This window comes from Zootoca vivipara, chromosome Z1 (assembly GCF_965207765.1).
Source record: "Zootoca vivipara chromosome Z1, rZooViv2.hap1.1, whole genome shotgun sequence".
Classification (NCBI taxonomy): domain Eukaryota; kingdom Metazoa; phylum Chordata; class Lepidosauria; order Squamata; family Lacertidae; genus Zootoca; species Zootoca vivipara.
Window position 1 is genome coordinate 20,431,253 of NC_142583.1, and position 12,982 is coordinate 20,444,234.

The 12,982-nt window shown below is 42.3% G+C and overlaps 1 protein-coding gene across 4 annotated transcripts in view; it reads left to right on the forward strand.

The window, feature by feature from the left end:
- DLC1 (DLC1 Rho GTPase activating protein) overlaps positions 1–12,982 on the forward strand; it is a 251,918-nt gene that overhangs the window by 19,769 nt on the left and 219,167 nt on the right. The window lies entirely within an intron of this gene.

A 12,982-nucleotide genomic window follows, 5' to 3' on the forward strand; every position in this document is an offset into this window, starting at 1 on the left:
AAAGATTCAGGGTGGACAAGAGATTGCATTTTTTCACACAGTGCACAGCTGTGGTTCCCTGCCACAACTTGTGGTGATGGCCACCAACCTAAGCAGCTTTAAAATAGTAAGAGACAAATGTTGGGAGGATAAGGCCATCTGAGAGGGCCTTCCCATAGGCGTCAGAGGCTGTGGGAAACAGGATGCTTGACTAAATAGGCCTTTGGTATGAGCCTTACGTTCTTAGGAAAAGGCTTTTAATCAAATTAATGAAATTTCTCTGGGATGTTTTGACACTTCTTGATATGAATGTTCAGTAAGTGACTTTTGTCTAGAGACAGACTGTGCATTCCCACATTGCTGGGGCTGGCTGGGTGTCTTTAGGGTCAGGCATCAACCGGGTCACTCCCCTATGCTCTTCTCATATCCACTTGTACTAATTGGTCCAAAAAAAGGGCAAATTTATGTCAGTATTGATTCAGTAGAGCAACCCCCAAGATTAGCCTCCTTTTCAACGCACCTGCGAGTCCTACGGAATGAGGAAATGGCTTATGTGAGGTGCTAGTTGGGGTGCGCGAAAAACAGTTATGGTCACATTTGAAAGCAATTTCTGGACAGCACAAATAGCCCTCCCCCCCTCCCAGCCCGCCACCCACAATTCTGACAAAGGAACGGCAAGCGATTTTAAATCCCTTGTGACAAGAGTCCTCCCCAGTCCCCAAATCCTTATTCATGAGGTAGGATTAATTTTGCTTGCAGCTGGACGGTAGGATTAAACTGTAAGTGTCGCTTTTTCTCTGGCTATGTTGTTAGCCCTGTCAAAGTTAGACAGTGCCTGTGGCGAAAATCTTCAAAGCCTCCATATTTGACAGCAGCGGCTAAAGCAGAATGCTGACTCTCCCGTTTCCCCTGTTGCTAGGAAGCATATGCAGAGGAGCAATACCAGGCCTCTGTGTCTGCTGCTTTCTATAAATTGTAGGTGAGATCACCAGGCTTCTTGGTGATTCAGTCCAGGCAGGCCAGTCACTGGAAGAAGAATCCATAGACCTTTCCAAACTGCTGCTTGCTCTCTCAGTAGGTTGCCCTGCTAGATATCCAGAATGATTAGGCCGGCCTTCACTCTCTTCTGGAAGACATTAAGATTTTGTTATGCTTGGAATCCATTGATCCTTCGATACAAGATTCTAGAATCCCTCCAGCTATTGTTAGACTATAAACTCTTATCCATGAACGTGGGCCATGATGGCCGGGGCTGATAGGAGTTCCGAGTCCAACTGCACACCTGGGTTTCTCATCACTGCTATGGACAGGACAAGCACCTTCATAGATAAAATCATATGCTCCCAATCCTATACATATTTATTCAGGGACACGGGTGGCACTGTGGTCTAAACCACTGACCCTCTTGGGCTTGCCGATCGAAAGGTCAGCGGTTCAAGTCCATGTAATGGGGTGAGCTTCTATTGTTCTGTCCCAGCTTCTTCCAACCTCACATTTCGAAAGCACACCAGTGCAAGTAGATAGGTAGTGCTGCGGCGGGAATGTACGGTAAATGGTGTTTCTGTGCAGTCTGGCTTCCATTATGGTGTCCCGTTGCGCCAGAAGTGGTTTAGTCATGCTGGCCACATGACCCATAAAGCTGTGTGTGGACAAACGCCGGCTCCCTCGGCCTGAAAGCGAGATGAGCTCCGCAGCCCCATAGTCGCCTTTGACTGGACTTAACTGTCCAGGGGTCCTTTACCTTTACCTTTTACCTTTACATATTTATTCAGAAGTAAGTCCAACTGAGTTCAATGGAACTTCCTCCTAGACATATATACATATACATATATATATATATATATATATATATATATATATATATATATATATATATATACACACACACACACACACACACACACACACACACACACACACACATATATATATATATATATATATATACACACATATATATACATACATACAGTAATACCTCGGGTTACGAACGCGATCCGTTCCGGATCGCAGTTCGTAACCCAAAAAGTTCGTAAGCCGAACGCAACCCGAAGTGCCATTTTGCGCATGCGCAAAGCGCGATTTTTGCGCTTTGCGCATGCGCAGACCGCGCGCACCGCTTCTGCGCACATGCGCGCGACAAAAACACTTCCGGGTTTGTGCAGTTCATAATATATATAATTTGTAGGGACATTTGCGACATATCCCCTATCTGCACTGTACATTTAAAGTGATATTAATCTACGCTAAACAGTCACAACTTCCCCCAAAGAATCCTGGGAACTGTAGCTAAACAATGGTGTTGAGAGTTGTTAGGAGACCCTTATTCCCCTCAAAAAGCCACTTTTCCCAGAGTTTCCTATGAAGAGGGAAGAGGGAATCACTCTGAGAACTGTAGTCAGAGATGAGAATAGAAGTCTCCTAGCAATTTCCAGCACACTACAGTTCCCAAGATCCTTTGGGAGAGGCCATGGGTGTTAAAAGTGGTATGGTACTGCTTTGTGCAAATAGTTCAGGTGGGGCCTTAGCTAATGAAGCTTATACCAAAAACATAAATGACAAACTTATTAACAGAAAAAAGCAGTGGAAAACTCACAATTTTGTTACACTAACTTGTTTAATTAGAATTTATGCATCGTGGTGTTCTTCAGTTTAATTTATTTAGATTACTGTGTAATTTGTACTTGGAATTTACGCAAACACCATCATAAATATTATCTCTGTCCCTTAGGAAGCTATGGAATGCTATCCCACAGACTTCAGCCATGTTTGGATAGACACATGATGGATTCCAAACAATCCAAAAAGAATTTAAAACAAGTGCTGAACAAAACAGAGTCACTAATGGGATGATTCGAGGCCATAGCAGCGCAACCTTTATGCAAATTTAAATTTTGACACATTTTTGCAATGGCAGGCAGCTATAAATTTTAGAAGCTGCCAATTTTGTCTAGACTGCAAACCCGAGAACCATACTGCAACTGTTTTGCATCAAGTCACTTGGGTTTCAGCTGCCTAAAATGGTAATAAATGCAGTTTTATATATGACTTTATAACCGCTTGCCAGCATCTCCTTGACTAGCACCATGGTGCTAAAGTAATTGATGTACAGTAGATTCCTCTTTAACTAAATCATCAAAACCTTTTATTTCCCCAGAAAATAAACGATAAAGTATGTTGATGTGAACCTAATCAAAAAGTCCCTGTTCTAGAGGTGGATACATTAAATCAAGAGAGTTCTTCATTTAGGAACAAAGTGATATTACTAATCAAGAGTTCTTAGTAATTTTGGAAAATGAGTCACAGACACGGATGAGGTTCTTCTTCAATCACACTCTAATATTGATCTCTCTCTCTCTCTCTCTTTTCCCCCTTAACTCCCTGCCTTTTCCAATCTTACTTTCATCAAACCTCTAACTCTCAAGCCACTTCCTACTCTGTCCACATTCTTCGGCTGCCCTGCCACCGATCCCAGTTGCCCTTACTCATTTATTTTCCAGTTCCTCTTCCCGTTGACAGTAGATTCCTAACCCTTAATGCCACTGCTTATCACCACATCACACATCCTTCTTTGCCACTAGGGCTGTGTGAAGATTTCCATAGCCAAACTGGTCTTCAGAGTTATCATCACTTCTTGGGATGCTGCTCCTCACAGTGACCCATTAAGCAACTAGAATGCTTGCGAACATTCCTTGGGACTCATAGAAGCCCATTGGCAAAGAGGAGTATGACAGCAAGGAGAGAGGTGGCAAACAACTGTTGCCGTTTAGCTTCTTAAATCTAACCTTCAATACTGCAGAGTTTTGTTTTGTGCATGCGCTCATATATGCAACACTGATGCTGGCGACCATAGCTACCAGTATTCAAGCTGTGTGTATATATTGTCAATGCCGTAAGATTCTCTGTGGGTAAGAATCCTAGCTCAGGATCACACCTTCTAATACTGAACTCAGGCCCAGCATGGTGACATTGTGCAACCCCTGAGCAATATTGGGGTGGATCCCACAAATTGCAGAAGTGGTTTTTTAAAAAAAAAACTTAGGAGGGGACCACCAGCCAAGAAAACCCAGAAAATGGGCAGGCTGTACATGTGTGCAGCCATCCAAAAAAGAGAGAGTAAAGGACCATTGAATAATGAAAGTGAAACTTAAGCCACTTATTTGCCCCTAAGGGGCTATATATCTACCTGTCTACCTACCTATCTATAGATTGCCTTTGGCCATATGGACAACTCTATTGAAAATACATTGAACACACAAAGTGTTCTTCGACAAAAAGTAATGTGAGTAATATCCCCAAGCCTGTAAATTTATCTCTTCAGATCCAGAAGTAAATTCCTGGCAAAAAAAAGATCCCATGGTTTCATTGAAAAAAATGCCTTCAGAAAGACACTGAAAAAACTTGTCAGCGCTTGGAATTTCAGAAAGGGAAAAGCAACACTAGGGAAAGTGTATCACTCAACACCCAGCTGTTCCAGGACTGCCTTCTCCTCATCGTGGCTTGTTTATTTCTAGAGGACTCATTCATACCTACACACTGATGCTTTGTAATTTACTGCCAGAGTAGAGAAAGAGATGAGCGAGAAGAAAGACCAAGGAAATATACAAGCGGAATTAATGTTCGGCCTCGTATGATTTGTTGGGCTTTGTACCTTGATACCACTTTCCTTTTTCATGTTCTATTCCCATCTGGCTCAGTTCCCTGGACATGAAAATTCAAAAGATAATCTGGATGATAGATCTGGAAGCAAGGGCAGCATTTGGACTGAGACAGAGAAGCCTGTGATAGAGGAGGCCAAATACTTGCTTTATACAGTATACATTTAAATCTGAGTCCATACCTGGCGCTTTCTATTCTTCTTTTACTTCCTTAATCCTTTCCAGTTTCCGTGAATGTATTCATCGTTCTCCAATTCTTAGGTCATTCTGTACTGCCACTTGTTGTTGTTGTTTAGTCGTTTAGTCGTGTCCGACTCTTCGTGACCCCATGGACCATAGCACGCCAGGCACTCCTGTCTTGCACTGCCTCCTGCAGTTTGGTCAAACTCATGTTCGTAGCTTCGAGAACACTGTCCAACCATCTTGTCCTCTGTCGTCCCCTTCTCCTAGTGCCCTCAATCTTTCCCAACATCAGGGTCTTTTCCAAGGATTCTTCTCTTCTCATGAGGTGGCCAAAGTATTGGAGCCTCAGCTTCACGATCCGTCCTTCCAGGGAGCACTCAGGGCTGATTTCCTTAAGAATGGATAGGTTTGATCTTCTTGCAGTCCATGGGACTCTCAAGAGTCTCCTCCAGCACCATAATTCAAAAGCATCAATTCTTCGGCGATCAGCCTTCTTTATGGTCCAACTCTCACTTCCATTCATCACTACTGGGAAAACCATAGCTTTAACTATACGGACCTTTGTCGGCAAGGTGATGTCTCTGCTTTTTAAGATGCTGTCTAGGTTTGTCATTGCTTTTCTCCCAAGAAGCAGGCGTCTTTTAATTTCGTGACTGCTGTCACCATCTGCAGTGATCAAGGAGCCCAAGAAAGTAAAATCTCTCACTGCCTCCATTTCTTCCCCTTCTATTTGCCAGGAGGTGATGGGACCAGTGGCCATGATCTTGGTTTTTTTGATGTTGAGCTTCAGACCATATTTTGCGCTCACCTCTTTCACCCTCATTAAAAGGTTCTTTAATTCCTCCTCGCTTTCTGCCATCAAGGTTGTGTCATCTGCATATCTGAGGTTGTTGATATTTCTTCCAGCAATCTTAATTCCGGCTTGGGATTCATCTAGTCCAGCCTTTCGCATGATGAATTCTGCATATAAGTTAAATAAGCAGGGAGACAATATACAACCTTGTCGTACTCCTTTCCCAATTTTGAACCAATCAGTTGTTCCATATCCAGTTCTAACTGTAGCTTCTTGTCCCACATAGAGATTTCTCAGGAGACAGATGAGGTGATCAGGCACTCCCATTTCTTTAAGAACTTGCCATAGTTTGCTGTGGTCGACACAGTCAAAGGCTTTTGCATAGTCAATGAAGCAGAAGTAGACGTTTTTCTGGAACTCTCTAGCTTTCTCCATAATCCAGCGCATGTTTGCTATTTGGTCTCTGGTTCCTCTGCCCTTTCGAAATCCAGCTTGCACTTCTGGGAGTTCTCGGTCCACATACTGCCACTTAACAGGTGCCAAAGGCAGGACCAGCCCAACTGCTGGGCAAAATGAGGCAACTGCCTCAGAATATGTTGCATGGAAGCAGGGGCAGCCTCCTGGTTGAACCTCCTAAGACCCCACCCCTTGCCCCGAGGCATTCCCTCTGCTGGAGGATAGGATCCTGGCCCCCTCCAAACTTCAGGTATAGTAGAGGATGATATCCTGGCCCCCTCCAAGCTTCAGGTATAGTAGAGGATGATATCCTGTCACCATTGTTTCTTTTAAAGATTTTCTTGTGTAACAAAACAAACAAAGAAAAGTCTCCACTTTCAATTCACAAAGTCTTTTTCACAGTTCTTTACATTCAGTAGGAGACAAAGACATTGTGAGGTTGGAGAGAAAGAGGGGAAAGAGGGAAGATGGGGGAATAGTGATCTTTCATGCTTTATGTTTGTGCAGGGTTTTTATTTCTTCTTCTTTTTTGTTCAATAAAGAAAGATACAATTATACTTTATATACTTTACAAAATTAAAACCATATTCACCAAAATAAAATTATAATACATACCTATGTGGCTTCCCTCCACCACAACTCGATGGCTCAGTCAGCAGAGCACGAGACTCTTAATCTCAGGGTCATGAGTTTGAGTCCCACATTGGGCAAAAGATTCCTGCCTTGCAGGGGCTTGGACTAGATGACCCTCGGGGTCACTTCCAGCTCTACAATTCTATGATTCTATAATGTCTTTTTTACATTGTGTCTTTATATACCGGTAAATCAATTTATATCCATTGATAATTTTACTCTAAAAATTAATTGTGTTTGTGCAGGGTTTTTGTGTCAGCATCACATGGGTAGGTAACACACACACACACACACACACACACACACACACACACACACACGGCATTGCTGAAGTAAGATTAAACTGCCAGCCCAGGCAGCTTTTGTATGTTGAATGAGGAGGGGCCACCATCTTGTCTGTCTTCTCAGGCAGCAAATTGTCTTGGACCCAATGCATCCATACCTGGGTTGTGACTTTGAGCTCAAGGTACATATCTGTCTAACTCTTTGCTGCTCATAGCTGCCAAGTTATCCCTTTTTTTAAGGGATTTTCCATTATGCTGAATAGGCTTCCTCGCGAGAAAAGGGAAAACTTGGCAGCTATGTTGCTGCTACCTGTACATAAGCTGACATTGCTGCTTCTTGAGGTGTGAACTTCCTCCTACTTCCTATATTAGGCATTGTACTGCTCTGCCCAGTTCTTAAATAGGACTTTTGTGTGTTATATCCACTTATTTTCCCTTTGTTAACTTTCTGTGCTGAAATTGGAACTCATTCACCCCTGTCTTTGCCAACATTTGTGAAGTCTGTCCTTCTTTCCATTCCTACTGCCAACAGTACTCTCTCTCTCTCTCTCTCTCTCTCTCTCTCTCTCTCTGCCTCACACCTCCATAGATGTAGTACAGTGTTTGCCAACCTGAAGCTCTCCATATATTTTGGACTACAACTTCTGTCGGTGCCAGCCAGCACAGCCAATGATTGGGGGGATGATGGGAGTGGTAGTCCAACAATTTCTGGAGGTTCTCCAACCCTTGGTTATGCAGTCAAGTCAATGACATCTCCTTACCTGCTTTCTCTGGTGCCTTAGATATATGTAGGATAGGATATAATTATGCCTGGGTAATTTGCTTGATACACACTGAATAATAAGAATAATAATAATAATAATAATAATAATAATAATAATAATAATAATAATTTTATTTTTTTATACCCCACCCATCTGGCTGTGTTTCCTAGACACTCTGAGCAGCTTACATCACATAAAAAAATTGTAAAACATTAGACATTAAAAATGTCCCAGTACAGGGTTGCCTTCAGATGTCTTCTAAAACTCAGATAGTTGTTTATTTCCTTAACATCTGATGGGAGGGCATTCCACAGGGCAGAATATTAGTGTTAGTTACCTATTTGTAATGGCATTAATTAATACTTTAAAAAACAAACATACAAATACTTTCAAAAGCAGTGTTAGAAACTGAGATATGAAAGCCAGGAGCTAAATGGCACCTTAAACCTAGGTTATGGGCACCCTAATGGAGTGTCTAGGCGTGCTTTTTTTATAACAGGAATACAAAACTGAAAATGAATGAACTGCAGCTAAAATCTTATGTTCATTTTTCACATGGTCTGTGAAGACTGTAAAAAAACAACAAAGCCATACTTCCCCTGCCCGCCCCCCCTAATATTCTTATGAGGGTCTCTTCTCCAGTCTTCAGAGTGTGACTGGAAGTGGGGAGGCAGAAAAAGGTGGTCCTTTTCTTCCAGCAGTGGCAGTTTTAATCTGAAATCTTAGGCTCAGTACTGCGCCCAAAGCTCAGAAACTGCTTACGCTAATGAAATTCCCTGTCACAAAATGCATCTGGAACAATGGGAGTCATGAACGCTGATCAAAACATTTTAGTAATATAAGTCCTTTCATTGCACAATATAAGAAGCAAGGGAACTTAATTTAGCTACCTCTGTTCTGTAGCCTGCTTTAACTGTTAACATATAACTGCAATTTAAGTCTGAAGGAGAGCAAAGCTATGACAGGAACAGTGTGAAAAATTATTAAAGTGGTCAAGAAAATTAGATAAAAGCTCTCACTAGTATAAAAAGTAGACCATTTAAAGAGATTTTCGATCACAGCGAAAGAACAGAGTAAAGGTGCTCCCAATTAAGGTTTACACCCCGAGTCACTTCCTCATCTTGCAATCTGATCTCACAACCACTTTGCTTTCTGTACTGCCACCTTATCCGCTTGTCATGATCTTGGGCTGGGCAGATGTAGGCTGTCCAGCAAGAGAGCGTCTGTTAACTCTCTTTCTCCCAGTTCTTCTTCTCCTAGCTGTTCACCACCCAGTTCTTCCCAACTTTTGTCTTCTGAACTATGTCCCTCTGCAAACCCTACTCAGCAAGGTTTCTGACAGTTATCAGGATTCTTTGGAGGAAGGAGGGTGCATTCAATATATGGTGTGGGTGAAACCAGTAGGGATATATTCATTCACCATATGTTTTCATCCCATGTGCTAATCCGATGGATATTTTATATTTCCTGATCCATTGCAGTACGCAATCTGCAAAGCTGCATGTTTCCTGTCCTACCAAGTTATAATGTTGGAATTTAACATTGCTGCTGACATCTTGCTTACTGATGGCTTCTCACATATGTGAGAATATACAGTGTTAACAACACCGTTACATTTATCTAACATAATTTCCAGTACTGCTGATATTATCTCCATATGTTTCTCAATTGTTTTCATTCACAAATAAATAAGCCTTCCAATTGCCCACCAACTAGCCGTGCGCCCCAGTTATTGTCAGTATGGGACATGAATGATGAAAGGACATGAATGATGGCCGGAGGGTTTCCCCCTCACAGTGAGATGGTGAGACTTCCTGAGCTGTGCTTAACAGAATTTTTATTTTTAGCATTTTATAATGCTGAAACTGAACACAGTAACCTATCTTGTAGCTTTGTGTGACTGTGATGCTGAGAAGGGGACACATGGAAAGTTTACTCCAACCGCAACTTTATTGTTGTGAGCTGCAGTGTCATGTACAGTACAGTACCATGGCAAACTGTGCTGTGTTTTTCCTAAAGATGTTTTTCAAGGGTTGAATTGTCATCCGTGAACTGCTGACCTATGTCTCAGACATGCATATGACCATGAATAGCTGAGCAACACACTCTCTAGTCCTCAAGCATTCAGCAGCCACAGCTACAGATATGTCCAACCTTGGGGCTGGGTGTCTGAAGAAGACCTGCAGTATCAGTTCTTAGTTTTTCATTCCTAAAGTATAAGGGAAAATAATCTATGCTGAGAACAATGTGATAGTTTGTGTGGCTGGAATAAAACCAAGATTCCAAAGGTGAAAGGACAACTGGATATAGCTCACTCAACCATTTCCTAGTAATGTTAAAAATACGTTTTGCTGGCGGGGGAAAAAGGCATTTGTCATTTGAGAAAATTGCTTTATTTCAGGAGCAGTCACATGTAGCAGAAATTTCTTTGCCATGTGTGTAGGTTTTACAATGTTTCCATCGTACTAGCACTGCTGAAATAGAGATTTTCAAGGATACACTTTCCAGAAGCTACCACTTCAGGACTAATAATTTAAAGACTTTCACATTCTCTTGTGATCTCCAAGTAGGAAACACCAGCAGCTTTTCGTCTGACTGTCAGGAAGTAGCCTACACTGATGTCATTGCCATGTTGCCAGAGCAAAGCCCTCTGGGAACCTGATTGAAGGCTCTCAGGAGTAATATCTGAAAGGAAATGTGTATCTTTTCCATTCATCACGGCAGTGTTTGCTTGAAGTCACTACAAAAGCAGCCTTCAGAGAAATTACTTTGCTCAATATTTGAAGGCCAATAGGCTTTGCGAATTTTTACAGCTGTGTATCTTGCCTGTTTCTTTGGGGGGAGGGAGAGAGAAACAAACTTGAAAAGAAAACCATGCAGGTGGAAGGTTTTGTTTCTGCTTTTTAACAGAACACTGAGGGGGCAATCGACTGACAATCATACAGATTTTCACCGTGCAATTGTCACCTAACCAGGAAGAAGAAGAACCCATGTGATTAGCCCTGAGCACATGGCAGCAGACCTTGAAACTGCACATCCGTGCGATGGGAGGAAGTATGGAAAAGCACCTCTATATGTTGCTGACCTAATGTCTAAAGAGAATCTCAGTCCCTGTGAAAATGAAACAGAAAGATGTCCTGAGCCATTCAAGCTGCCTGTATTAGCATAAGCTTCTTACCAAATGAAATTTGATGAACACAAAAGGAAATGATGCAATGCTACTGGGGACTCTTAAGGCCCCACCCCAGTTGAGGTGGGGAGAAATTAACACACTGGTGGCAGCAGTGGTTGCAGGTGCTTGTAATGAAATGCTGGTGGCATTGATCAATTGTCCACCCAACGAACAGGTGTGTTTGCACCAATGCTGACAAATCCTGATTTGCCATCATAATGTGATGGGTATATAAGGGAGTGAGTAAATGATTTAAAAGAGTAAAGGGTAGCTTAGGACTCAGCTACAGTGGCAAAGAAAAAGCACTTTGTATGCGTTGTAAATGCATTATAACACTGTCACACCAGATGGCGCTGTGGAGTTCCATTTTTGCCAACCCGATTTCTCATACAAAGTTTGTCACGCGTTTTACTGAAACGCTTATTTGATGTGTCTAGATCCAGCCTTAGTGTAGGTTTTTCCCCCCAGAAAAAAAACTCTTACTCCTTACTCCAGGCATGCTTCTTTTTTGCTAGCTGTGTCTAGAACACAACTGAAACTGAAAAGCAGAGCAAAGAAAAGTCCCCTGGGTGGACTCTAACTCTATCCCATAATACGAAGTTCTAATATTTAACTCTGCAAGGTGATGGTACTATACAGTGTGCTTTTTTTGAGATCGCTTAAGGCTCCTGAAAATTTCATCCTTGGTCAGGGAAAGTCTTGAGATAAGGGTGGGGGGGCTCTGTCAGATGAGGCCTTTATTGTGCACACACCCTGCCTTATTCACTGCATTTTTCAGAGTGTTCAAAAACATTCTTTAAGCAGAGGCTGTCATGATCTGTTGTGTCACAAATTAGTTTGTTTGTTTTTAAGTCCTAGGGGAGCTTGAGGGGTGTGTGCGCCAATTTGCACCACCTTGGCCACAGGGCTGCCTATGTTAATTAATATATATTCACACACAAAAATAGAACTAATGACTAATCTAAATACAGATGCAGTGGTCACACCCACACCACACATTTATAGCATTATTATAAAATATCATGGCTTTGCCTGAAGAATCATGGGAACTGTAGCTATGTGAAGGTCTACCTACTCAGACATGAAGCTCACTGAGTGACCTTAGACCTGTCACTGTCTAGGACCTTGTTGTGAGGATAAAATGGGAAGGGGAGAACCACAAACACCAAATTTCAGTTCCTTGGAGGAGAAAGTGGTATACAAATGTAATAAATAAATAGAATTCTTTATCTTTAAACTGGTTTTGGACTGGGCAGCCCTTCAAACAGAGTACATCGTCAAATGGAGGGCTGTAAAGCACATGACCACCCTTCTATTACCGTGATCCCATCTTTGACTGGTTCCTATTAATCCGTGACTTTTCTGAAATTTGCTTTTCATACCATGACCGAAGCATTAAATGTCGCCACCTTTCCACACATGCTCCGAGTCCTGGATGCATGTGGATGGCATGGCAATCCACATTTAAATCATTTTTGACAACCTGGATTTTCGTTGTTTTGAAACTGTATCCCTTTGCCTGGCCCAGGAGGGACGTGGGCTTAATAGCCATACATTTGTTCCAGGTCCAGCAGGTGTTACAGGAGGTTGTGACATGTGTGGATTACTTGGCGCATTGTGAGGATGTTCAGAAATATTTGGTGTGGAAAAACATATTAAGTGAACGGATTCGTACAGGGAATTACTGCCACCAGTGCTTGCTTGTAATGGAGCTCTTTTCAACTTGGGAAGTACAGCTAGATAACGTGGATGTCGAGTTTCATTTCTCAAAGGGAAAAGGGCCTCCTGTTTTCAAAGAGCCTTTAGAAAGCATTCTCAAGGAATGGCCAGCAGCCCAATATAGAACATCTGCAGTGTATTTATGGACAGTTATTTACTTAAGTGACTCACATTGTTGTTGTTTTTGGAAGCGTATAAACCAAGGCTGGGGAACCTGTGGACCTCCAGATGTTGCCGAACTACAAGTGATGGATTGTGAGTGCTATTGGATTCATGTCCTGCATGCAGGATTCCCATAGGGATCTAGTTGGCCACTTTTAAGAACAGGATGCTGGACTAGG